At 38.9% G+C, this 26,795-nt stretch overlaps 1 long non-coding RNA gene across 1 annotated transcript; it reads left to right on the top strand.

Moving 5' to 3' along the window:
- The first annotated feature begins 619 nt into the window (after nt 1-619).
- LOC133862372 (uncharacterized) lies at nt 620-4,341 on the top strand. Its single transcript, XR_009899213.1, has 3 exons — nt 620-846; nt 3,040-3,111; nt 4,091-4,341. It is a non-coding gene; the product is annotated as an uncharacterized LOC133862372 (long non-coding RNA).
- The last annotated feature ends 22,454 nt before the right edge of the window (nt 4,342-26,795 follow it).

The raw sequence follows: 26,795 nt of genomic DNA, 5'->3' as shown, positions 1-26,795 counted from the left end.
TATGTTGAAAATTGCAGGCAAAGATGTTGTTAAAGGCCTGACCAAAATGGAGAAGACTGGAAAAGGAATCTGTGGTCCTTGTCAACTAGGGAAACAGACTCGAGCAGCCCATAAGAAGACCTCAGGTATTCTAACTTCAAAAACTTGGAATTTGTAAGGACTAAGAAATTAAATAGGGAGTTTAGCAATTAATAAATCATATTTATTAAATAGGATGAACTAATATTAAATTTTAAGTAAAATTTGTATGATGGAAATAAAATAAATCTATGATAAAATAATAAAATTAGAGTAATAGTAGTAATTGGTCCTAATGAAATAAATAATTAATTGCATTAGTAAAATGTAGTTAAAATAAATGTGGCGTCAAATGTTAATTGTTAAAAGATATAGTTTAATATAGTGGGGGTCCTAGTGTAATTTATGGAAGTCTAAGCATTTAAATAAAAAGAAATACTACCCTACCACGTGTCATCACCGAATTGGCTAGGAGAAGATTACCCCATCTTCTCCCAACCACCCTCATGGTGACACATGCCCCACTCATTCTCTTTCTTCCTTTTCTTTTTCTCTTTTCTTACTTTTCCTTTTCTTTTTCCCTTCCTCTCTCCCTCACACGCATTCCTTCTTGCCTTTCTTTTCTTTCCCTTGTTCTTTCTTCCCCTTTCTTCGTTCTCACGCATGCTAGACCGGGAGTAGTGATTGAGAGAGGGACACAGAGATCAGGCCGTGAGAGATGCAATTTTGAGAGGGAGATTCCGAGCATGACGCAGAGAAGAAAAGAAGTAGAAGAGAAAAAGAAGGAGGAGTTCGGCCATGGGGGAGAAACCAAGGAAAATCAGCAAGGTAAATTCTATTTCTTTAGCCTTTGGGTATTCGACTTTGGGGATAAATTCGGGTGATTTTCAGCTATGGGTAACCGATTAGTTAGAGTTTTTAGTTGCAAAAATTCAAATGGGTCATTGGTGTTTGATCTTTGTAATTTTGGTAGTTTCTTGTCTTGAGTTAATTATGATTATTGTTGCAACATATGGGTTCAAATTTATGGTATGGGTTTTCGTAGAATTGAGTTGGGTTATCTTTGGAGTTTGATTTATAGGTTGAAATCTAGGGTTCATGTGGGGGTATTAGCCGAATTGGAGATGGATTTTGGGTCTTTGGTATTTGATTTATTTCCTCTGTTTTGGAAATTGAATGGCAGAATATATGTATGTGATTCTTGATGATTTTGGTGGAACCCGTAGGGTGTGGTGGCTTGAAAGTGTCCTGTTTTGGGGGTTTATTTGAGTTGGTTTGTGATTTTGGTTATAGATGGCTATGATTATATGATATTTGTGTTGGATTAGTGATTTGAATCTTAAAAGGTTTTGTTGATCTCCTTGTTGTGATTGTGTGGAGTTTTGGTTGGTTCTCTTGGGGTCTTTGACTTCCGATTGTTTAATTGAGTGTTTTGATTATGTTTTGATGCCTTTATTTAGTAAGAACTTAGATATGAACTTATAATGGATTGGTTGTGAGGACTTTACCTTAACTTGGGTATGTGGTTGTTGGAGGATATAGATTGCTAGTTATTTGATAAATTGTAGATGGTGGTGGTGTGATGGATGATTTGATGATGTCATTGGTTTATGTTTACTTGTTAGAGATTGAGTTTAATGTTGGATGGAGTTATTGGTGTTTTGGGTTGATTTGGCAACTCTTAATTCCAATGGGTTTGATGTGAAGTTGGTTGTGATGTTTAAGAACAGATTGTTGATGGTTGATTGAAGAAGAATTCGAAGTGGAGTTGAGGTAGTGTTGTATTAAAGGACCGAAAGGTTGGAGTTGTTTTAATAATTAAGGCTCCTTTTGGCTAAGAGACTTTATGTGGATGAAGGTTTTAGTGTGGGTTGATCCTTTGACATGGTTATGGCTATTGGAAATTGTTTTTGAACAAGTGAATGTTAAGAATGATAATCTTAAATAGGAAATAAATATACGGGTAATACAATGAATAAGCATCAAGATTGGACACAAGGAATAATATTGCAATACGAGTTGATAGTTTAGTTTGATTAAATCATTATGGTCACATAGTCTAGGGGATGCCTACATTTAGTTAATAGGATAAAGTAGTAAATATAGTAGTAATTGTATTTAATGGTTAAAGAAACGGAATAAATTACAAACCTAGAGCCTAAGAACAATACTTGGCTTTAGTTAATAAATATACTACCATACGTAATTGTAATCTAATCTAATGAGAATTACTAAATTAATATGTTAAATAAGGTTAGGGTTATATAATCTAAATTACCTAGATGGCTAGTAATTAACAAAGAGTGAGTATTAAATATAGCGGTTAAGACAAGAAGAACAAAGAGTTGTAAATTACCCAAATAACCTTAAGTTGATAAGTATAAGTTAGTAGGCTTATAGAAACACATAAATAGGTTCCGATTTATTTAGTTATGCAATTAAATGGTTAATGCACCTATCCAAGTATTATGGAATACCCAAGTGTATTGGGGTTGTGCTTGCCATTAATAAGCATCATATACATATATGTCTATATACATATATAGACCGAATACACTTAGTTAACCTAAGTGGATAAACAAACTATAAGACTTGATAGCTAATATGATAATAAGGCAACTAAGTACCTAATCCACCTATCCATGTGCACTAAGTATTTTAGTGTATCATTGATTAGGTTTAAGCGCTGTATGTGTACATGTATATATGTATATGTACATATGCATATATATGAGTCCAAAATATATTGCTAACTTGGTAAATAAAACAAGTGGCCATAAAAAGGGTTATTAATAATAATGTTAAACAACAAAGATAAATACACTAGTAAAAATAGTAAATGCATTGTGGAGTAATAAACAAGATAAGATGTGGACCTATAATCAATGATTGACCTAATAATTGTTTAAGGTACCTAGCTAACTTTAGAAGTGGGTAACGCGACGTGTGAGCACGCGGGTGGTGTAGGTGTTATAAGGGTATGGGATTCAATGGCCAGTCTGACGTAACAATTACTTGCAGGATAGAGTTTGGATTTGAGACTTCAATTGGTTCTCCAATGTAGAGTTCGAGTCATAAGTCCAATGCAGCCAGGTGAGTATTCTACTCACTGAGAAAAGATATTTTTTATGTATTTTATAGAAATGCAAATGATATGTGATTTTCTTACTGAACCAATGATATGTTAACATGTATGTTTTGGATGTTTTAAGTAGTTTCAATTATGTTGAAATATCAATGATGTTACGAAATGATGCATGAATGAAAGGTTTTGAATTGATTGATGTATTTGAAAGTGTGTTGTAGTTGGGATTTAATTATGTAAAGAAGAATGATGAGATTTCATGTTGATTGGTTCATGGTATTTGAAGAAGGCATGATTTGCAAAGAATAGGAGTATAGAGTTTGAATTGTAAAGCATAAAGCATGAACACGTAATAATGGAAGAGAGCGTAAGGCTCATAATAACGAAGAGAGCGTAAGGCTCATAATAATGGAAGAGAGCGTAAGGCTCATAATAATGGAAGAGACCGTAAGGCTCATAATAATGAAGAGAGCGTAAGGCTCATAATAACGAAGAGAGCGTAAGGCTCATAATAATGGAAGAGAGCGTAAGGCTCACAATGAATAAAAAGACTATCATGAGCATGCATAACATTGTTTAAATTGTATGATGTTTTCATGATAAGTATATTGTAGTTTTGCTAGACGTATTAGTATGCATAAGAGTCTTGATAGAAAAAGAACTTGTGTATATTGGTATCGAATGGTTGCATGATTTAAATGTCATTGTTTTCTTTAACGAATCTCCTAAGAATAATATTAGCTGCATAGTATGTTAAAATGCTTTCTATTTGTCAGTGTATGCTATATCAGCTATGGGGATTTTCAAACAAATGTTTATAAAATTGGTAGCTGTTATAGTGTACGCATGACTAAAAAGGAAAAGTTGGATCTTTGCGAAAACATAATGAATAGTATACCTCTGAGGTCTTAGTGTATTTATTTACGCTAAGACGGTGGGCTCATAATTCCACCTATACGGATGTGGCAAACCCCCACAACCGTATAGATGATGTTCCTTTGGCTGCAGGTATTCCGGTCGTAGTTGATAGCGTTGTAGAAGGGTACTTTGGATGTTATGACTGAAGCACGCCGTAACGGTCGTAATTGGTGGACCACGGGTTGTCCACTTGTTTATAAGTTTGGTTTATGGCTTGTGACATTTGTGTCACTTATTCCTGTAAAGCCATTTCTGTTATATATTTATATCGAGGAAAGACTTAAACAGATAGATGTAAAATGGCTCTTTGTTTATGATTATTTGTAATAGAAGTTTATGTTATGAATTCCACTATTTGGGTTTAAGTTATCCGCTGCATAGATGAATAGATGTCATACTCTGATGTACCAGGTTCATATTATGGTGAACGTACCATATGTGGGCTTTGCGAAATTTCGTCGTGCCACTGTGAAGATCCGTTTATGTTTTAAGAGATTAATATTTATGCAAATGTTTTGTATATATATATATATATATATATATATATATATATATATATATATATATATATATATATATATATATAAAAAGGGTCGTCACAGAATTACTGCACATGGATCTCATGGGTCCCACTAGAACTGCTAGTCTAGGTAGGAAAAGATATATTCTGGTTATTGTTGATGACTTCTCTCGATATACATGGGCTATTCCTATTCAGGAAAAATTTGATGCTTTTGATACAGCTCAACATTTGTTCAAGAAGATTCAGGTTGAGCAAAATTGCCAGATTGTGAGAATCCGCAGTGATCATGGAAGAGAATTTGAAAATTCCAAGTTTGAAGAATTCTGTCGCTCATATGGAATCAAGCAGGAATTTTCTTCTCCTATCACTCCTCAGCAGAATGGAGTTGTTGAAAGGAAGAACAGGGTAATTCAGGAGATGGCTCGTGTGATGATACACTCAAAAAATCTTGCACAACACTTCTGGGGAGAAGCTGTAAACACTGCCTGTCATATCATCAACAGGGTCTACCTTAGGTCTAAAACAAACAAGACTCCCTATGAAATCTGGCGAGGTAAGAAACCCACAGTGAAGTATTTTAAAACTTTTGGAAGTAAATGTTATATACTTCGGGATAGGGAAAATCTGGTGAAATTTGATACCAAGATTGATGAAGGTATATTCTTGGGATATTCCACAAACAGTCGTGCATACAGCGTCTTCAACAAAAGAACAGAGACTATGATGGAATCGATAAATGTAGTAGTTGATGGTGAAGAAGTTCAAAGACCTATCAGCAGGGAGGAAAAACAGCTCGATTCAGCTGAGCCTTCAGCAGCCCCAACTGATATCATTAATCCTTCTTCAAAGGAGTCTCCAGATGAATCACCTTCTTCTCCCACGACTTCGGATACCACTCCTACTGCTTCCGAAGATGAGGATACTCCTGCAAATCCTCCTAAGCGATCATGGTTGAAGCATAATCATCCTCTTTAGCAGCTGCTTGGGAACATAGATGAAGGGCGTAGGCTGAGAAGCAAAGTCATTCAGCCCACCAGTGAAGTAGCCAATCAAGTCTCTTACAGCTGCTATCTAGCTCAGACAGAACCCAAGAAAGTTGATGAAGCCCTACAGGATGAAGGTTGGGTCTCTGCAATGCATGATGAGCTCCATCAGTTCACCAGAAAATGATGTCTGGACCTTAGTTCCCTGTACTGCAGAACAGAATATTATTGGTACCAAGTGGATCTTCAAGAATAAAACAGATGAACATGGTACTGTGGTTCGAAATAAAGCCCGTCTTGTTGCACAAGGATATACTCAGATAGAGGGAGTAGACTTTGATGAAACATTTGCCCCTGTGGCCAGGTTAGAGTCTATCAGAATTCTTCTCTCTATTGCTTGTCATCTTGACTTCAAGTTATATCAGATGGATGTAAAGAGTGCCTTCTTAAATGGAGTTCTGCAAGAAGAAGTTTATGTAGAACAACCAAAGGGTTTTCAAGATCCTCATCATCCCCATCAAGTGTACAAGCTGAAAAAGGCACTATATGGGCTTAAGCAGGCTCCTCGGGCATGTATGAGCGTCTCACCACTTATCTCCTGGCCAAGGGATTCACAAGGGGACAAGCTGATCGAACTCTGTTTATCAGGCAACAAAGTACTCACAAACTCATTGCTCAAATTTATGTTGATGACATTATTTTTGGAGCTGCTTTAGACTCTCTTGCCCATGAGTTCTCTGAGGAAATGAAGCAGGAATTTGAGATGAGCATGATTGGTGAGCTGAACTACTTCCTTGGCCTTTAAGTTAAGCAAATTGCTGAAGGAATCTTCATTTCTCAGTCTAAGTATGCTAGGGATCTGGTCAAACGATTTGGGTTGGATGGAAAAAGTCGTGCTCGCACTCCCATGAGCACCAGTGTCAAGATCAGTAGTGATCTTCCAGGCAAATCTGTTGATCCATCCCTTTACAGAAGTATGATTGGGAGCCTTTTGTATCTTACAGCTAGCCGACCAGACATTGCTTTCAGTGTGGGTGTTTGTGCTCGTTTCCAAGCAAATCCTAAGGAATCTCACCTCACTGCAGTTAAGCGTATCATCAGGTATGTAAATGATACCCTCTCTTATGGCATATGGTATTCTAGAGAAACAAATCTTGTTGTTGCAAGATACTCTGATGCAGATTGGGCTGGAAATGCTAATGATAGAAAAAGTACCTCTGTAGGATGCTTCTATGTGGGGAACAATCTGGTAGCTTGGATGAGCAAGAAACAAGCGTCTATTTCTCTCTCCACTGCTGAGGCTGAGTATATTGCTGCGGGTAGCAGCTGTACTCAATTATTGTGGATGAAGACGCTGCTGGGGGACTACGAATTCTCTCAAGATACTATGATTATCAACTATGATAATACTAGTGCTATTAATATCTCAAAGAATCCAGTTTAGCACTCTCGGACCAAGCACATCGACATCAGACATCACTTTATACGTGATCTTGTGGAATTTGAGGTGGTTTCTCTCTCATTCATTCCCACTGAAAATCAATTGGCTGACACACTTACCAAACCTCTAGATGGTAGCAGGTTTGAGTCGCTTCGAAAAGCCATTGGTGTTTGTGCCACGTCCTAGACATGATGTTCCATGCTAGGATGAATTCTTTGTCCTCTGATAGCATGATGTTGTAATAAAAAATAAATAAATAAAAAAGGGAGGGGAGTCTTCGTAGCAGGGTAAGTCTTTCACAAGGTATGTCAGCTATTTCATGTATTCTTTCTGGTTTACTAGTCTGTTGAGCATTGATATATTATGCTTACATATGGGTGAAAACATCAATCTGACATGTACAAAAGTTTTTCCCTGCTCATTGTTTTGTTTGATTGTCGCTTGTCTCATGTGATGACCTCATGCACTATCCTAGACTCCCAAAAGGTGCGTATTTTTCCTTCTCTGACTGTTAGCTTCTAGAATTTCTGAATAAGAGAATAGGTTTGTGATAAGATGGTCAAATTGACCACAGGCTAGTTGAACCTAGGATCTCAAAACTCTGGCATTTCCTCTAGCTTGCAGCACCATAAGAATTGAGCAGTTATTCTTATGAATTTTGTGCTTTAAAATTGTCTATTCACTGCTTCTGTACTGAATTTGCAATATGCCTTGCCCTCTATGAGCAAGTAAAAATTTATCTTGTCCTTCATGGTACAAGTAAAACAATTCGGTGCTGTATCTCAGGGGGAGTGTATCAGATGAGGATGGCTAGGTCCTAGTAAGAGTAAGGTTTAACTTTTGGCTAATCTGTCACGAATCCTCTCTCTTGTTTAGGAAATCCAGTTGCTCTTGTCATGATTTTTCAAACCTTGTGGATTCAGTCTTCACACACACACACGCATTGCATGAGTTGAGCAAGTTATCTTCATTATTTTGGCAGGGTAACCTTTGTTTCTGTTATACTGGTCTATCATCTCCATGTTCTCATAATTCTGACTTGCTCTATGACTAGTTTTTCAGACAAAAATATAAGCGTGTGCTACAATACTTGTGAAGGCCCTAACTTTGCTGCTTCCTCCCTATTCAGCAATTTTTCAGTCTTTGTTTTTGATAACTGTTGAACTTATATTACTCTGTTTCCTGGGTCCTTCTGAGACCGTTAGGGGGAGCAATTTTTATGACAGTTAGTTTTTATTACTCTGTTTTACCCTTTGTCCCTTTGTGACAAAAAGTGGGAGTAATTTTTATTTCTGGACCGGGAATGTATTTCCAAACCGGTTAAGTGATTTTTGTCCCAGAATGGCCAAAGGGGAAGTTTGTTAGTATTTTGGCCTCATTCCGTGTTTGGACAAAATCACTTAAGTGTAAAGATGCTGTAAACAAGGATTTCACTATTTAGAGTCTGCAAGTCAGAAGAATTCAAGTTCGATGTAAGCCGTCCAGACGATCGAGCCATCCCGTCTGGACGCCCATTTGTCCACTGTTCCATCCATCCGGACGACGTGTTCTACCGTTCTGACCGCCAACACAGATCAGCATCATCCGTCCAGACGATGTGATCATTCCGTCCGGACGCTATATTGTATCGAGAAGGTTCTATCCAGCTTGCATCCGTCCAGACGTTTCAGCAGCATGTCTGAACGCCTCTCAGTACTCGATCAGTTTCAGATTTCTTTCCAAGTTCCAAGAAAGGGAAGATCAATCAACTGTCTGGACGATGTGGTATCCCGTCCGAACAAAGCTTCTCCTTAAGGCAAGAACGGCAATTCAAATATCACCGTCTGGACGTCTGACAGCTGTGGTCCGAACGCGCGTTCATCAAAGAAGGAAATTGCCGATTCGACTTCAACCGTTCAGACGACTGCTCCTCATGGTCCAGACGCGCGCATTGCAGATATGGAAATTGTGTGTTGAAGAATTGCTGTCCGGACGTTCATCCCCCATAGTCCGGACGCTCGAAAGCCTTATAAGGAAATTACTTGCAGCGGACGTGCGACCGTACGAACGATGTGCCATACCGTCCGGACAAAGCTCTTAAACAGGAAAGATTTCCCCGCGAAATTTTCAGAAAATCTTGTCGCACAGTTGTTCGTCCGGATGGCCCATGTCAACCATCCAGACGGCGCCCAGGTATATTTTGCCTGACGCTCATTTGAGCCCCCAGCCTATAAATAGAGGCCCCTTGGCATTGAGAACTGAAAGAATTTGGTATTGAATTCCACATTTGCTCAGAGACGTGATATTTCCTCTGAAGCCCTTTTCAAGTGTGCTGTTGCTGTGCTACAACTGAAGTCTATCTTAGAGGTCGGCTCTAAGGTAATTAAGGAGTTCCATTGAAGACCTCTTCAGGTAGGAGAACCTGGTTGGGAAGCGTTCGTGTTGGGTTATACGTCAGAGATCAAGATATGACCACTGCATCGGGTATATGTCAGTGTTACTGTCTTGTATCTAGCTATGTCTTCTGAATAGTGGAATTCCTAGGTTTGGCTGCCTCGGAGTGGTTTTTCTCTTAATTGAGTTTCCACTTCGTCAACAAAAATCTGTGTCATTTACTTTCCGCTGTGCTTTAATTTTTGTTGACACTTATGCACACATTTTATTTTAGAAGTCAATTTCGTTTTTCACTGTAGAGATCCCAATCGGACGTGTCACTTAACCGTTCGGACAATTACTGCTAGGTTATCGTATGGCAAGACTGCGTTCGTCCGGATGTAAGAATAGGTCCGTTCGGACGCTTCACACTGAAAATCTGAAACTTGAGGAAAATCTATAGAAAAATATTTTTCCCTAAAGTTAGCTTCAGAACACATACATAATCAACTGGTAAGGCAGTCAAATAGTATTGCAAAAATATGCAAAGATATAAATGAGAGTTAAGTATTCAATAAGCACAAATTTCCCTGCAGATAGAAATTTTAAATAGATTACTCAATTCATGCAATGTGTGTGTGTGTGTGTGTAAAGGCTTTCTCAATAAGGTGTGAAGTTCACTGATATGACTTAAAGCAACCAAATTTTCTAGACAAGAGAGAAAATCAATGAAAGATCAGTCAAAAGTTAAACCTTATAAAATACTAGGGCCTAACCACCCTCATATGATACACTCCTCGTAAGATGCAGCACCTAATTGTTTTACTTGTACCATGAAGGACAAGATAAAATTTTACTTGCACCATGAAGGACAATATATAAAGCTAATTCAGCACAGAAGCAGTGAATATAAGCATATAACACAGAATTCAGAAGATTTCTTATGGTGCTGCAACCTAGAGCGAATGCTAGAATTTTTAGGCTCTAGGTTCAACTAGCATATTGGTCAATTTGACCAGCTAATCAAAAACATCTCTCTCATTAGAATTTCTAGAAGCAAGAAGTCAGAGAGGAAAATGATGTACCTTAGGGGAGCCTTAGATAGTGCACATTTTCATCGCATGAGGAAAGTAACTATCTATCATTAAGATGCAACAGGAAAAATTAGCAGATGTCAGACATAAACTCTCAATCATATATAAGCATATTCAATTAGTGCACAGTGAATTGAGATATCGGGCAAAAACATATACAATATCTGAAAAGCTATCAAAAGAAAAAAATAAATAAAAATTCCGCATCTTCTCCCCTTTTTTTTTTTTTTTTTTTTTTTTTTTTTGTTGAAAACCAATAAATAGAAAAACAACAAAGACATGCTTATAGAAAAGGAAATGACATCTGGTCCCAACATGTAAGGTAAATTCAAACTTGTCCTTAGGGAGAGAGGTTTAGAAATACCAAGACAAAAAAGTAGCCGCCCGACGTGCTTTAATTGTCATCTCCAAAAAAAATATCTGCAGATATTTCTCAATACAACAAGAGAAAATATGAGGGATGAAATAAACGGTTCCTTAAACAGAATGCAAGGCATGAATAAGATATGACATGATAAACAATACAATGCAAACATACCTGATATGCACTAGGATTTAGGAACCAAAATCCTAGGCATGGGAGACTTCACTTACTAGGTGAGTCCACTGCCCCTCAAGGGGTGAATGGTCACATCATTCTTGACCTATACCTGCTTGACCCGTGGAGATGGTTTGCGGGTCATGTCCATGTTGGCCATTCTTCTTATCATACCTTGCATCAGGCTCAAAAACCCTTCATAGCTATGGTTGCTAGTCGCCTTCTGCGGCTTTCTCTTGTAGCCCATTGATTTGTTCTTCTATGATTTGCCACTCTGATAGGCAGGAACAAACTGCTGCTGATGCTGTGGAGCCTGAAGTTCCATAGGAGGTAGAGTGCCTGATGTAGCTTTTGTTGACAGCTCCCTCTGAACCTTCGACTTCTAAGCCTAAAGCTGTGAACATTTGGGTTGGATGTGACCGATGATGCCGCAGTGATGACAAGTGGGCAAGCTTCTTTTGTTTGAATGCGTCTTGACATTCTCTGCAGAATTATAGTTAGTATTCTTACAAATAACATTGCCCTTACCTTTTATATGTCTCCTATGCAGAGGGACATATTTTGATGAGGAAGAATCTTCAACTTCACTTTTCCTTAGAGCATCCTGCTTAGTCCAAGGCCTATGGGATTTCAACAATTAATAATTTGGCCTAATATGACCAATTTTCCCACCATTATGACAAGTAGGAACAAACTTACCTTGTGTTCCTGATTCCTTGGACTTTGGCATCACATGATTATTTAAGCAAGAATTTTCTAAGCAAGCTTTATCTACTATCACAAGCTTAATATCAATAGAATCTAATTCAGAGTCATAAGCATGTGAAGTAGAAGTATTCATATCATCAACAATTAAAGCAGGCTTGTTAGAAATATCTAAATGATTACAAAGCCTACTTTTCAAATTATCACTTGAGAATTTTTCCAAGAGATCTTTAGATTCTTTTAATTTATTCTCAAGTGAATCAATAATGTCAAATAGCATGGTATTCTCAGATCTCAAAGAGTCAATCAAAACATGTGATTCAGATAACTGAACAATCAAAGACTCTTTTTCTTGCTTCACCTTTTTGAGCTCTTTTGGAGAAACAATTTTATCCAATTTAGCAAGAACTTTAGAGAGCTCAATATCATAATTTTCTTCAGATAAATGAGAGAAATCCATGATAAAAGGTGTAATAAAAAAAATAGAAGCCACAAAGAGATAAGGGTTAAACTCAGGAATTAAATCCTTTAAATGGAGTGTACCCACTCTGATACCAATTGAAAAATTACATGACTTATATTTTAACCGTGTGTGTGTGCACAAATGTGTTAACAAAATAATGTCAATGCGAAATATAAAGAAGACAGGTATTTTGTTAACGAAGTGGAAACTCAATTAAGAGAAAAACCACTCTGGGGCAGCCAAACCCAGGAAATCTACTATTCAGAAGACAAGATTAGTTATAAAGCAGTAGCACTCACATAACCCTGATGCAGTGGTCGTACCTTGAGCTCTAACATGTAACCAAACTCGAATGCCTCCCAGCCAAGTCTCCTACTTGAAGGGGTCTTCAATGGAATCATTTACCCTAGGGCCAACCCCTAAGATAGACTTCAGATCAGCGCAGCAACAACACACAACGGCAACGGCAATGGCTTGAGAGTGACTAACTCAGCATAATAACTCTAAAATATAACTCTCTAAGCACTAAAGAATTCAATACCGAATTCTTGCAGTTCTCAAGCCTAGGGACCTCTATTTATAGGCTGCAGGTTCAAATGAGCGTCTGGCTTGAAAAACCTAGGCGCCATCCGGACGGTGGACATAAGGCGTCCGGATGAACAACTGTGCGAAATGCTTTCCAAAATTTCGCTGAAATTATTTCCTAATTTGAGTCACGTCCAGACCAATGGAATGGTCGTCCGAACGGTTGATCTGATACACGCAGTTTTCATATAAGTTGCTCGCGCGTCCGGACCATGAAGGCTGTTGTCCGGACGTCTGAATTTTGAATGCGAAACTTGCCTTATGGATGTGCGCGTCCGGACGGGAATCCACATCGTCCGGACGGTTACAGCGATCTTCCCATATCTATGTTTTGGAAAGAAATCTCATAGCTGGTCAAACACTGAGTGTCGTCCGAACGTCCTACTGAAACATCCGGACGGATGCAAGCTAGAACGATTCAAAGCTTCTTGACACAGAGGAAGGTTCAGACAGAAAGTTCTCATCGTCCGGACGGATGATGCTTTGGACAATTGGACGTCCGGACAGTATATCACATCGTCTGAACGGATGTTACTGACTGATTAGCGTCCGGATATTATACTAAGTCGTCTAGACTGAAGCTTGGGATCCAACTTCTCTGAGTTGGAATCTGCACAGAATCTTCCTTGAATACTAAAATAGCTTTCTTGAAGCTTGTGACACTTGCAACTTGCCATAATAAGGCTCTTTCCATATTAGAGAAATACACTCTGAATATCTAAAGACTCATAAATAAACGGCATCCCTGTGAAATAAACAACAGTACATGATAGTGATTTTGTCCAACAGAATGCAACCAACACAAAAACTAACATTCACAAATCATTAAGTTCACAAAACAACACATTATCGTGTACAAGTAACGTTGTTCAACACGCACTTATATATTATCACGATTTCTACTAACAATATTCCACGCATCTCACGTGTGCTGGCACTTCAATGCTAGGCTTACCGACAACACTACCATAGTTCCTTCCATTAGCCATAGTTCGTACCATCAAAGGCAGGAACAAAATTAAGAGTTTGAGACATATCAAAATATAGAAGCCAAATAAATAGCACTCAAAAAATTAATCTTCTCAGAGTGTACCAAGCTCTGATACCAATTGAAAAATTGAATTGACTTTTAAAAACAAAGTGTGTGCATAAGTGTCAACAAAAATTAAAGCACAGCGGAAAGTATATGACACACAGATTTTTGTTGACGAAGTTGAAACTCAATTAAATGAAAAACCACTCCGGGGTAGCCAAACCCAGGAAAAACACTATTCAGAAGACATAGCTAGGACAACTGTCCGAACAGATTTTCCGAAATTTCCGCAGAGAAATCTTTCCTGTTTAAGGACATCGTCCGGACGTTCGCACGTCCGTTGCAAGTAATTTCCTTATAAGGCTTTCGAGCGTCCAGACCATGGGGGATGAGCTTCCGGACAGCTATTCTTCAATACGCAATTTCTGTATCAGTAATGTGCGTGTCCAGACCATGATAGGCAGTCGTCCGGACGGTTGAAGTCGAATCGGCAATTTCCTTCTTTGATGCACGCGCGTCCGGACTATAGCTATCAGACGTCCGGATGCTCATATTTGAATTACAATTCTTGCCTTAAGGAGATGCTCGTTCGGACGGGATACCACATCGTCCGGACGGTTGATTGATTTTCCCTTTCTTGGAACTTGGAAAGAAATTAGAAACTGATTGAGTACTGGGAGGCGTCCGGACATGCTGCTGAAACGTCCGGACGGATGCAAGCTGGCACAGAAACTTCTCGATACAGTATGGGGTCCGGACGGAATGAACACTTCATCCGGACGGATGATGCTGGTCTGTCTAGCGTCCGGACGGGATGACACGTCGTCCGGATGGATGAAACAGTGGACAGATGGGCGTCCGGATGGGATAGCTCGATCTTCCGGACGGCTGACAGGGAATCTGAAATCCTTCTGACTTGCAAACTTTGAATAGTGGAATCCCTGTTTACAGCATCTTTACACTTAAGTGATTTTTTCCAAACACAGAATGAGGCCAAAATACTAACAAACTCCCCCTTTGGCCATTCTAGGACAAAAATCACTTTACCGGTTTGGAAATACATTCCCGGTCGAAAAAAATAAAAATTTCTCCCCTTTTTTGTCACAAAGGGACAAAGGGTAAAACAGAGTAATAAAACTAACTGTCATAAAAATTACTCCCCCTAACGGTATCAGAAGGACCTAGGAAGCAGAGTAATATATATCCAAAAGGTTTTAACAAAGCAGAAATTGTCTCAAAATAACAAAAGACAACAATAAAAAAGACAAACATAAGAGGGAATCAAACATCCTCAGGCATGGGTAAAATCCCATCTGCAACATCCTCATCATCACTGCTGCTAGGATGATGATACTTCAGGCACTCTTGAAGGTCCAGTTGGTTTTGCGCCACGCGCCTATCGATGGAGTGCACAGCTAACTGCATGGAACTCATAGACTACTGCATGGAGGACATAGACACCTGCAAGCTGCTCATCCTTCCCTGAAGTGCAGCAAGAGCCTCCATAATTGAGCATAATTGACCTCTGGCTCAGAAGGCGGCACAGTATGTGAGGATGAAGCCATATCTGGAAAGTCAACTGGCATAGCGGCAGGTGGAGGCTCCTCATCATCGGAGTCATCTCTCCGCAACTGCGCATTAGACTTCATCAATGTCTGCTTGCTGATGGGCTACTGGATTTTCATCTTCGGTTCACCATTGACATTGATGCCCGACTGAAGAATAATCTGAGTGAGGAGGCAACCAAATGGAAGACCAGCAGTGCTCTCATCACGGGCCTCTAATATAACCCCCAAAATGTGCTTGCACAGGCGAAAATGCAAAAGGAGGTGAATTGCATTGTAACGCCCCGAATTTTAGCTTGCAAATTCGTAAGTAGAAACCTCCGGTTTCCACGTGACATTACAACATCAGAGATAAACTCTCGCAGCGGAATATATTTTTTTCTTCTAAAGACTTAGGAATTGATAGCATAACACATATAGAGCTAACTGAAATACCTCGATACGTTTATTAAAAGTTACTTAGGTTTATCTTTACATCCTATATGAACACTAGGTGCATCAAAATTAGTGCCACAGGTGTTACATAAGCATATAACATAAAACATGTAGAACATGACATTGTTATAAATATTTACATGCCATAAAACAAAACACATATAAATGCAACTAGTAATTTCTATGCTAGCACATGATAGTTCGTTGATGGTTTCAAAAACCATCAAAACTGGCATATGGGTCCATGCCTTCATTCTCCAGATCTGCATCAGTTACTATGCAAATATGACGTCATCATATTTACATAGACAAACAAGTGAGTCATCCATTTTCATATCTAAGTTACCATCAAATTAATAACAGTTCATAAATAATACAAATGCAAAGGTTGTATGAATGTGCATCGTAGTAACCATTTAGTTTGGTGTTTTATGATCATCTTACTTCAGACCTCTCGTTCTTAGGTATCAAAACCCGTTCATGTCCTTTGCCTCACACTTAAAGTCTTACCAGTTTGCACTAGAATCCTACCGGTCCCAGCATTAGTTATATATTAGGACTTCGGACACCTCTGGGTCACTCTGAACCCCCTGGATCCATTGACTAGCCTTTCTTCCACTTGCTACTACATCAGCTTGTTGATGGCTATCTCATCAGTCGTTATATTAATTGGACACAAAATGCAATGCATGAACCACATGCAATAAACACACACCACATAGTCCTAATGAAACATAGAATCATTTCTCAGTAAGTACATCCATACTTACTCTCCTTGGTGTAGTTTCTTAGCTCATTTTCTGTAACAATTATACAAAGAAGATGATATATACATCAGTCCTTTTTCCAATATTAAAAATGTGTATATTTTTACATCACTTCACTCATCGTTTTTAGTTATCAATTAAAAGGTAATTACTTCAACATGAATCCTACAACGATTCATGAGAAAATATTACAACGTTTCATGTTTAAGCACTGAAACACAGCATAATGCTCTTGGTAATATAACACTTAAACATGAATCCTAACAGGATAATATTTTTATGTAAAGGGATAGGAAAATTAGCGGCATAGCCACTTTGTAGGAATACAATAAATTTATAAAATAAATACGAGGGATTAAACCACTCCGTAGTAACACAATAAATGATAAAATAAATACGGGGGATTAAACCACTCCGTAGTAAGGAAATAAATGATAAAATAAATACGGGGGATTAAACCACTCCGTAGTAACGCAATAAATGATAAAATAGATACGGGGGATTAAACTACTCCGTAGTAATAAATACAAATGAAATCAAATAGTAAGGAAGAGGTGTCAAGATTTACTCACCAATTTGATTTGGAGAGAAAAATAACTTCAAGAACACCAAAGTGGTTGTGTGGTAGAAAGAGAGAAAAAGGGAGAGAAAACAAAAGCAAAAGCTTTCTTGAAAGTTGTCTAGGATTTGTGTGGAAAAACAAAGGGCCTTGCATGCTTATTTATAGGAGGAAAGCAGGGGTATTTAGGTCCAAAATGTAATAAAAGAATTAGCTTATTGGATAATGTCTTGCAAATTTGGATTTTAGAATTTTCGTCCAACTAGAAGGCAGCCTACTCCAAGAATTATTTCAATGGTCAAAACTACTCCGATTGACGTGAAATTTTGAGGGTAGATAGAGGACTTCATGACAAACATTTTCTCTTTTTGGTTTGTCCCATTTCGAGTTTGTTTTGACTGAGTTCCGGTCTAGTCAAAGTTTCTGTCTTATACCTTTCAACCACTTTCCACGTTCACACATGCTTTATTGATTTTTCTTTTCTTGTCATAATTACTCTTTATGAAAGTCTTCCTTCATTAATACGTTTTTTTTTTTATACATAAATGTTTCTAGAAGCATGGAGATATTTTTCTTTGACAGTTTTTCGTTTAATTCGACAGTTGGGTTATTTAAGCATCGGTTTTGGATCAAAAAGTCAACTGTTACTAAATTGAAATCTAACTTCAAGGATTCAAGTATAAATCATTTATATACTATATTGAGTAATTAAAAGCCATAGAAACATATTTATCAAGTCTAAATTTAAAGGTCAAAGTTCGAGCAAAAGTGCAACTTGGCATCTAAATAGTCAATTATAAAACCAAAAAGTCAACCAGTGGACTTTTCACTAAATTTTACCATGTGATAGATATTTCTATTGCGAGCACAACAGTCTTTGAATCAACTAAATCTGAGTTCGTTTGACCCATTTTCGGTCCAATCAAAGTTTAAAGCTTAAATGTTACTATATGGTTTTGTAAGGGTTTTCAGGTTTTGATCTTTAAGTTTTCAAAACAACTTTAGGTTTGCTTATAAAAACACGTGGACATTGTTTCCTCAACAATATCAATGATTTCTTAGGATTTTGAATCTCTCGAATATTGTTTCCTCAACAATATCAAGGGTTTCTTAAGAGCTTGAATTTCCCGGGCGTTACATGCATAGACAAACTAGGCCCATTTCAGAATAAGATCACTGGGCCGGGCAACATGCCAGATGTTCTGCTGAATGATCTTGGCCAGCATGCGGTGGCTGGATGACAGGGCGCCAATCCGGATTGCAGTAGAGCACTCCTCACCATGGGGAACGGCACGGAAGAATTCCCTGAGATCATCCAAGGATGGAGGAAGCACCACCTCATTGTATGGGCTGGTCGAGATCTCGAGCACTGGGACTCGGATGATGTGGCTGATGACCTGAGGATCAACAGTGATGAGATGGCCTGTGACTGAGGACTGAAGCACCACTCCACGATCATCATTCTGAACCACCTCCAGATTGGCGTAGAACAACTTGACTAATCTGGTGTATACTTGACAAGCACAACTGTGGAGATATCCCTAGTTGTACGTCTGGATGATGTCAAGAATGTTGTCCAGCGGTGGCACCATGATATCATCCCGAAGGATGTTCCGCTCAGCAATGACGGAGCGGTCTATAATTTTGGCCTGAATTGCAGCCCTATCTTCCACAAGCCTCTGACGAACCCTGCGTGGTGGAGTGCCGGCAGACATGATTCTGTAAAAGATCCAACAAGAATTGTGCAAAGAAAAATATTCCAAAAAATATTCTTGTTAGGATAACAAAAATTTGGCAGAATAACAGCAGTAAAAAGGACTTTGTAAAAAAAATAAATACAACATAATATCACAACTAAGTCCAAGAAATTTTAACATGGCAGATATATGCATCTCATATTCCAAAAAAAATAACATTCTAACAGTCTAAAAGAAAACTGAAGAGAAAAAGGCTGAAAAACAATACCTGGAATATGAGAAAAATGCAAAAAGCCAAAGAACTCAAAGACAAATAACTCACAAGCAGCCAAAAGTTTAGATTTTGTGGGGTATGAGAAAATGTGGCAAGCAGGGGTTTTTATAGCCTCTGTGGGGTCCCCGTCCAGATGGTGGATTGATGACGTCCGGACGCTCGCTGCCTCGGAAAGGAGCAGACTAGTCCCGCACGTCCGGACGATATAAAGAGACCGTTCGGATGATGATGACAGCGCGCGTCCGGACTCCGTCAGGTCCTGTCTGGACATGTGGGCTCCATCTCCGTCCGGACTCCAAGGGAGATCCTTCCGAACCACCAGTCCGTCCGGACGTCAATGTAGACTGTCCGAATGCTCCACACTGAAACACCAGAAAAGCTGAGGAAAATTTACAGAGATCAAATTTCCTCAAGTCAGTGTTAGAACACGCATGTATAATCAACTGATAACACAATCAGAGAGCATCTCATAAACTAAACAGAGATATAAATGAGAATTGAGATTTCATTTAGCACAAATAGTTTTCCTGAAAATAGAAAAATCAAATAGGCAACTCAACTCATGCAATGCGTGTGTGTGTGGAGACTAAACCGACAAGGTTTGAAAAATCATGACAAGAGCATCTGGATTTCCTAAAGAAGAGAGAGAATCCGTGACAGATTAGCCAAAAGTCAAACCTTACTTTTACTAGGGCCTAGACATCCTCATCTGATACACTTCCCCTGAGATACAGCACCGAATTGTTTTACTTGTACCATAAAGGACAAGATAAAAATTTTACTTGCTCATAGAGGGCAAGGTATATTGCAAATTCAGTAAAGAAGCAGTGAATAGACAATTTTTAAAGCACAAAATTCATACGAATAACTACTCAATTCTTATGGTGCTGCAAGTTAAAGGAAATGCCAAAATTTATAGATGCTAGGTTCAACTAGCCTGTGGTCAATTTGACCATCTTATCACAAACCTCTTCTCTTATTCAGAATTTCTAGAAGCAAATAGTCAGAGAAGGAATGATGTACCTTTAGGGAGTCTCATATAGTGCACTTGTTCATCGCACGAGGAAAGGAGCTATCCTACTTTTGCACAACCAGGAAAACTAACTTGGCCAAAATAATCATATACTCTCAAATGTATCTAAGCAAAGTAAATTAGTGCTCACAAAATTGAGATATCAGGTAAAGATACATACAATATCTAATAAGCCAAGAAGAAAAAAAGTCCTGCAAATCCTCCCCAAAATACCCTTTTTTTTTCTTTTTTTTTTATTATAAAAAAAAATGCAATATGGAAATGACATCACATGCAAAGGTAAGATCACACTTGTAACTGCTCAAAGATGCCAGTACAGAAAAACAGTCACTCAACCTGCTTTTTCTGTCTTCCCCAATAGATACCTGCAAAGTTCTCTGAAGAGAAACAGGGGGCACAATAAGCTAGTTCCTAGATTGCATAACAAGCACATATATCATAAAAAGTGCAAGCAATCAAACCTGATGCCTTAGGATTAGGAACCAAATCCTAGGCATGAACACCCGATCCTGCTAGGTGCGTCGGTTCCCCTTCCTGGGGTAACTGCCCTTCTCAGCCCAAGTCTGCCTACCAGTGGGTGGTTGCTGACAAGACTGCATCATCAACTCCATCATGTTTTGCATCCAGACAGGAGGCTCACTGGAGTATTGCTCTTGGGGCCTTCTCAAATGCTTGGGTTTGCTCTTGTAAGTGCCTCTATAATTGGCTGGTACAAACCGCTGCTGAGGCCGCTGATGCTAAGAAGCATAAGACCAAGGGGCTTGATACTGATGCCTTGATGCTTGTCCCCATGGTACTTGATAGGATGCCTGATGCCAATGAGTCTGATGCTGAGCCGTAGGTCTAGCGCCATAATGAGCTTGTCTTGGCGCTTCTATCTTGGCTTTGGCCTTTTGAGCTTTCAAGAGGGAGCACTGAGGCCTAACATGCCCACTGAGACCACAGTGATGGCAAATAGGCGGTCTTCTGATGGAATGAGGCTGCTGAGTGCCTGGAACATCATCATTGACCTTTTCCTTCTGTTTATCTTCAACAGCGGGAGGAAGTTCTGGGACTGTAGGTTTCACAAATACAGTCTTTGAGGAAGAAGGAATATCAGAAGAGGAAGCTACATACCTGAGACCAGTCTTGTCATTTGGGCTCTTCTGGATGGACAGCATACGAGTCAATATGGAGTTCCTTAGGTCACTTATTTTGGAGTAAAACTCTCCAAATGTCTCTTCCTCTAACATCTTAATTTCTTCAAATTTTGAAATCAACATTTGAAGTTTGGCAGATTTTACAAGTTTTGTACCTTCATATGTTGTTTCCAAAATTTGCCATGCTGCTTTGGCTGATTCGCAATTTGAAATTTTAGCGAATTCAGATGAAGAAATTGCTTGGCATAGAGCATGGAGGGCTTTATCATTTGAAAGACGAGCGTTCTTTAAAGGGACTAGTTCAGGTGTTGCATCCTCTGGTTTAGTCCAACTAGTTTCAACAATACCCCAACAGTCAATATATTTCAAAAAGAAACGCATACGTGCCTTCCAATAGCCATAGTTCGTACCATCAAAGGGAGGAACAAAATTAAGAGTTTAAGACATATCAAAATATAGAAGTCAAATAAATAACACTCAAGAAATTAATCTTCTCAGAGTGTACCAAGCTCTAATACCAATTGAAAAATTGAATTTACTTCTAAAAACAAAGTGTGTGCATAAGTGTCAACAAAAATTAAAGCACAACGGAAAGTAAATGACACACAGATTTTTGTTGACGAAGTGGAAACTCAGTTAAGAGAAAAACCACTCCGGGGCAGCCAAACCCAGGAATTCCACTATTCAGAAGACATAGCTAGATACAAGACAGTAACACTCACATGTACCGATACAGTGGTCGTACCTTGATCTCTGACGTATAACCCAACACGAATGCTTCCCAACCAGGTTCACCTACTTGAAGGAGTCTTCAATGGAACTCCTTACCTTAGAGCCGACCTCTAAGATAGACTTCGGTTTATAGCACAACACACTTGTAAAACGGTTTCAGAGGGATCGATAACTTCTCTGAGCTCTAATGGAATTCACATCGAATTCTTGCAGTTCACAGTGCCTAGGGTCCTCTATTGATAGGCTGGGGGCTCAAATGAGCGTCAGGTAAAATATACCTAGGCACCGTCTGGATGGTGGACATGGGCCGTCCGGACGGACAACTGTGCGAACAGATTTTCTGAAATTTGCACGGAGAAATCTTTCCTGTTTAAGGACATCGTCCGTACAGGATGGCACATCATCCGGACGTTCGTACGTCTGCTGCAAGTAATTTCCTTATAAGGTTTTCGAGAGTCCGGACCATGGGGGATGAGCGTCCAGACGGCTATTCTTCAACAAGCAATTTCCATATCAATAATGTGCGCGTCCGGACCATGATAGGCAGTCGTCCAGACGGTCATATTTGAATTACGTTTCTTGCCTTAAGGAGACGCGCATCCGGTCGGGATACCACATCGTCGGGACGGTTGATTGATCTTCCCTTTCTTGGAACTTGGAAAGAAATTAGAAACTGATCGAGTACTAGGAGGCGTCTGGACATGCTACTGAAACGTTCGGACGGATGCAACCTAGCACAGAAACTTCTTGATACAGTATGGGGTCTAGACGGAATGAACACTTCGTCCGGACGGATGTTGCTGGTCTGTCTAGCGTCCGAACGGGATGACACGTCGTCCGGACGGATGAAACAATGGACAGATGGGCGTCCGGACGGGATGGCTCGATCGTCCGGACGGCTGACAGGGAATCTGAAATCCTTCTGACTTGCTGACTCTAAATAGTGGAATCCCTGTTTACAGCATCTTTACACTTAATTGATTTTGTCCAAATACAGAATAAGGCCAAAATACTAACACAAACCATCATTCCAACTTCATGTTATTCAACCCCTAATAATTCCCACATATCAATTTCAACCATCTCAACATAATTCTTAATTCAACACTTCACAACTCAATCATCAATACATATCTTCATCAAAATTCTATAACCATATACAACCAAGATTCATCAACATCCATTTATCCATAAAATTTACAATCCCATATATCCCAACTCAATCACAAACAATTTTATCAACGATTCCATAGTCGTATACAACCAAGATTCATCAACATCCATTTATCCATAAAATCTACAATTCAATATATCCCAACTCAATCACAAACAATTTTGTCAACAAATTCCATAATCATAAACAACCAAGATTCATCAACATATATCATATTCACAACATAAATCTCATGCAATACTCAACATCAATTCAACGTCATGCCATCATTCGCAATACAAATCTCATGCATTCTTTAATATCAATTCATTAACATATATCATATTCATCATATAGTTCGTAATTACATATGCCAGATCAGCATCATAGAGTTAACATCAAATTAAACTAAACATAGCAATTCATATATCTAAATTTCTAATGTTAATAATTATTGACTTCTAAACAATCCAAGTGTGTGTGCTTGTGTGCAACAAAATATCTTAAATGCGAAATTTAAATAAGACAAGATGCATGGCAAATCTTGGAAACAGCATATGTAGGCACCAAACTTGTTAAATCTGCCAAACTTTAAATGTTGATTTCCAGATTTGAAAAAATTAAGATGTTGGAAGAATAGACATTCGAAGAGTTTTACTCCAAAATGAGCGACCTAAGAAACTTAATGGTGAGTCTTGGGAAACCCGTCTCGAATGTAAAACTCATTCGTAAAATTTTAAGATCTTTTCTTGAGTGTTTCAAAATCAAGGTGACAACTATTGAAGAAAGCAAAGACTTGGAAGAAATGAAGATTGAAGAGTTGGTGGGATCTCTACAAACTTATGAGCTGTCCCTGCCCCCGGTCAAGAAAATGAAGACCATTACCTTAAAAGCTTCCAAAAAGAAGGTCAAAATCTCATCTGAAGACGACCCTGAGGATGAAGAAAAAGCTGTGGCCATACTGGCCAAAAATTTCGGAAGATTAATGAGGAATTAGAGATTCAAGAAGAAGTTTTCCAAAAAAATAAAGAAGACCCCCGGAGAATCTGAACCTGAGGAAGCTGAAAAGAAAGAGCCCAGAGGCACAAGATGCTTTGAATGCTCAGGATTTGGGCATATACGAGCTGACTGTGGGAACCTCAAGAAGGGCAAAGGGAAGGCATACAATGTGACTCTCAGTGATGAGTCCAAAGAAGAAGAAGTTACTGAAAAAGAGAAATTTCTAGCCTTTGTGGCTCCACTTGTAGAAAATGAGGATTCTTACTACTCAGAGCACAGTGATGAAGATGAAGAAGAACTCAAGGAGGCTTACAAAACCCTTTATGTAGAGTTCGAAAAGCTGAGGGATGCTCGCAAGCAGTACATTCAGGAGCTGAATAGTTTACAGACAGAGAAAAGCTCACTGCTGCTCAAGATACAGGGACTAGGGGAGAAGCTGCTAGAGATACAGCTACAATTGGAGAGAGTCACTGATGACAAGCTGACTCACATGCTATCAATCCAAAAGAGCCCAACTGACAAAACTGGTCTCGGGTATGTAGCTCCTCTTTCTGATATTCCCTCCATTTCCAGGACTATATTTGTTAAGCCTATTGTCCCCGAGCCTCCACCCACTGTTAAGGATAAAGGGAAGGACAAAATCAATGGAGTTGTTTCAGCTACTCAGAAGTTACCAACCATCAGAAGATCTCCCATGTGCCATCATTGTGGACTAAGTGGGCATGTCCCACCCCAGTGCTCCCTCCTTAAAGCTTAAAAAGTAAAGATCAAGAAAAAAGTGCCCAGACAAGCAAATTACAGCACAAGACCTCTGGCCCAATATCAGACTCCATGGCATTAGGCTCCTTATCAGCCTCCATGGAATCAAGATCCAAAGCTTTAGGCCCCTCAATATCAAGTCCCATGGCATCAAGTCCCAAGGCATCATGCCCCACGGCGCCAGGCTCCTCGGCATCAGCAGCCTTAGCAGAGATTTGTTCCTGCCAATCATAGTGGCAAATCCAGGCACTTCAAAAAGCCGTAGAAGGTGGAGGATGATCAATGCTACAGGGAGCCACCTATTTGGATGCAGAACATGATGCAATGGATGGATCAGCAGATGAAATCTTGCCAACAACCACCCATAGGAAGGCAGGCTTTGGTCACGAAGAAGGAAGCCATTCACCCTAAGAGGGGGAATAAACTCACCTAGTCGGTGAAGGTATCCATGCCTAGGATTTGGTTCTTAATCCTAAGGCATCAGGTTTGATTGCTTGATCTTTTCCTTGTTATATCTTGTGCTTACTGTGCAATCTTGGAACCACTATTATTTGCCCCCTATTTCACTTGAGAGAATATTGCAGGTACTATCTGGGGAAGATAGAAAAAGCATGTCGGGCGACTTTTTTCTGTATTAGCAACTTTGAGCCTTCACAGGTTTGATCTTGCCTTGCATGCTTATGAAGTTATTTCAATATAGCATTTTTTTTTTAAAAAAAAAAAAAAAAACAAATTTAGGGGGAGAAAATGCAGGAAATTTTATTTTTCTTTTCTTGGCATGTCAGATATTGCTTGTATTCTTGCTTGGTATCTCAATTAATTGTGCATTAATTGACTTTGCTTAGATATGATTGAGAGTTTATGACTATATATCTGCCAAGTTTTTCCCGTGTATATAAAAGCTGGATAGTTACTTTCCTCAATAGATAAAAATGTGCACTATCCAAGACTCTCCTAAGGTCCATATTTTTCTCTCTGACTTGTTGCTTCTAGAAATTCTAAATAAAAGAGATGTTTTTGAAAAGATGGTCAAATTGACCAACATGCTAGTTGAACCTAGAGCCTAAAAATTCTAGCATTCTCTCTTGGCTGCAGCACCAATAAGAAACAAACAGTAATTCTTTTGTTCTCTATGCTATATGCCTATATTCACTGCTTCTATGCTGAATTAGCTTTATGCCTTGTCTTTCATGGTGCAAGTAAAATTTTACCTTGTCCTTCATGGTACAAGTAAAACAATTAGGTGCTGGATCTTAGGAGTAGTGTATCAGATGAAGGTGGTTAGGCCCTAGCACTTTATAAGGTTTGACTTTTGGCTGATTTGTCATTGTTTTTCTCTCTTTTAGAAAATTTGGTTGCTTTTTGTCATATCAGTGAAATTCATACCATTTGAGAAAGTCTTCACACATATACGCATTGCATGAGTTGTGTAATCTACTTAAATTTTATGTTTACAGGAAAATTTTGTGCTGATTGAACTCTGAACTCTCTTTTATATCTTTGCATAGTTTTAAGATCCTATTTGATTGCTTTATCAGTTGATTATACATGTGTGTTCTGAAGCTGACATTAGGAAAAATATTTTCTACAAATTTTCCTTCAATTTTTGTTTTTCAGTGTGAAGCGTCCGGACGGTCTCTCCTTGTGTCCAGACGAGTGTGGCTTAGACGGCCGAAAGGTATGGCCTGTCACATGCTTATGTGGTAACGCGCTTCATGATGGGTTAGTGAGACGTTCGAACAGGGACCCCACAAGTTTTAAAAACCCTAGCCGCCGCATGTTAAGCATACCCCACTCATTTTTCTCTTGAAATTTTGTCTTTTTGTGCGCTTTTATTATGGGTTAGTGCAAAATCTCAGCTTATTTTGTCCTCTTGTGCTTATTTCTCTCCATTCCAAGTATTTTTTTTATCCTCTTTATTCTTTTTAGTGTTTTGCTAACTGTT

The sequence above is a fragment of the Alnus glutinosa genome, chromosome 3 (genome assembly GCF_958979055.1).
Source record: "Alnus glutinosa chromosome 3, dhAlnGlut1.1, whole genome shotgun sequence".
Lineage (NCBI taxonomy): Eukaryota > Viridiplantae > Streptophyta > Magnoliopsida > Fagales > Betulaceae > Alnus > Alnus glutinosa.
This window is presented reverse-complemented; position numbering and strand designations above follow the sequence as displayed.